The following is a 2,649-nucleotide window of genomic DNA, read 5'->3' on the forward strand; positions in this document are numbered from 1 at the left end:
TGAAAGAGTTATTAAAAGAAAATGTAAACATTAGCTACTATGATTCAGACAAAATGATAAGACGAATTCACAATATATTTTAATCATAGTTGAATTGCTGAGTGAAACGAAGAACTACAGAATTAATGTTTCATTATCATTTAGTATCGGAATAAATAAAAAATTTAAATAATAGATTGTGGAAATAAGTTAAATCAAAATGAAATAGATCGTATTTTATGAATGAAAAAACATAAAAACTATTTTATTGCAAAAATTGTGAAATTAGTAAATAGAAACTGTAAAATAATAATATGTTAAAAAATTCTAATCAATGTTGAAAAAAAAAATAGAAGACGAACAGTAACAGTTCATAAAGTTCATAAAAAATGGGTCATTTTATGAACTTTATGAATTTAATTTTAATGATAACTTAGCAAGTGCAGAAATTAATATTACAATTAATATTCGAAATATTAAACATATTCTACAACAAGTAAAACCTCCTTCAATAGTGAAGATTAAAAACGATCTCTCTTAATGAAAAATATAAGAATGCTATTTGCAATTTGCTCATGAACATGTTCAATGAGAAAAAAAATAAAATGACAAAAAATAAATTTAATTTAGATAAATAGAATTATTATTTTTATAATTTGAGAAAACAAGAAGAGCTTCTTATTGCCAAATGAAAAAAGAAACTGAACAATTATCACAATATCACAAAAAGATTGAGATAAACTACCGTATGGACAGACAAAAATATTTCATTGATTAATAATCAATCAAACAAATATGCGGATTGCAGAACAGAATTATATTTTTCAATAAAATAATGCTGCAATTCATATAAGTAAAAGAATATTTCTCAGATCAAATATATATCTCGTTGAATGGCCAATATACTTGCCGAATCTGAATGTAATTGAAAATGTTTAGTTAGAACAAATATATAGCAGAAAGATAATTTCAAATCGTCAATGATTTGAAATACTATAATATTTTGAAAAAATAAAATATAATTTCACAAAAATTACAATTTCAAAAAGTTCATAAAAAATTGTATAAATCACTGCTACGAAAAAATAATAAAAAAATGATAAGTTATTGAAAACATAACCGGACTGATAAATATTAAAAATAATATATTTTTTGTTTTTATATTTATTTTTTATTATGAATAAATAAGACATAATAAGACTATCTCTTTGTCACTTTGTTTTTTTTTTGTTTTTAATGATATATATGTAATACGTATCTTTATTTTAAAAAATATAAATATAAATTATAGGTCTAAAAGAAAATAAATGTAATTATACTTATAATTATTCTGCAATTAAAATATAATTATATTTATATTTATATATTATATTTAATAATATAATTATATTTATTATGTTATTATTTTATTATGTAGTATACTCAAAAATATTCGATATATATTATTTAAATTTTCAATAACTAAAATATGTATTATATTTAAGTTCTAAATATTATTATGAAATACAACTTGATAGTTTGAGAATCATATGAATAAGAAAACGATTCTTTCAATTTTTTTTTTTTTATAATAAATTTAATTTACTTTCGCGATTAGCTTATTATTAGATGATTTATGTAGACATAAAATATATGAAATTGAATAAATAATTCAATGACAAGAGATGTCATAATATTTATATAGATTATATTTATATAGATATTTATATAGATTATTATTAGATTATATATATAGATTATTATATTTATTAATAATCAGTAAGATAATACTAAATTTTCAAATTTACAAGATATTTTTATAAATCTTCACTAGAAGAAATATATCATAGCTAGAAATATTTTAAGACATTTAACGAATCTTAATATTATTTCAAATTATAGATTATGATTATTCTATTTTTAAAATTATTAATCTTATTATGTAAATGGATGGATTTTTTCATTAAATTCTTTTTGTCTGTGTCACCTTAGATTTATTTAATAAAATTTTTAAAGTAATCTAAATTAGTTCAATAATGGAAAATAATAAATGAAAAATAAATTATTTTATTAAAACAAAACTTTATTTTTAACATGTTATTATTTTATTATTAACATGGTTATTATTTAAAAATATATATATATATATATATATATATATGTATAATTTAACATCTTACAATATAAAATTTATTAATAAATTAATACATATCAAGCTTTTTTTATATTATTAATAAGTTAATATATATTTAAGCTTATTTTTATGATTAAAGCAATAAGAAAATAAGATGATAATGATAATAAGAAAAATAGAGAATAAATTAATTATAAATTATAATATAATTATAATATATACATATTATTATATATACATATTATATAAATTATAATTTTAATAATAATTTGAAATTTTTTACTTTTATTTTTTATTGTTTTTTTATGACATAAAAGTTTAAAGATATAAAATTAATTTTTATGTTTAAATCTATCCTATAATATGAATATTTTAAATGAAAATATTCATATAATATTAATATTATCATATTACTTAAAATTATCATAATATTTAAAATTCGAAATATAATAAAAATATTTAATCTCCAAAAAATTGGTCCTTAAATACTTATTTTCTTAGTGCAAAATTAAATAAATGAGATATTAAAAAATTTACAAAAAATAGTAAAATTGTTA

Source organism: Apis mellifera, linkage group LG13, assembly GCF_003254395.2.
Source record: "Apis mellifera strain DH4 linkage group LG13, Amel_HAv3.1, whole genome shotgun sequence".
NCBI classification, from domain to species: Eukaryota; Metazoa; Arthropoda; class Insecta; order Hymenoptera; family Apidae; genus Apis; species Apis mellifera.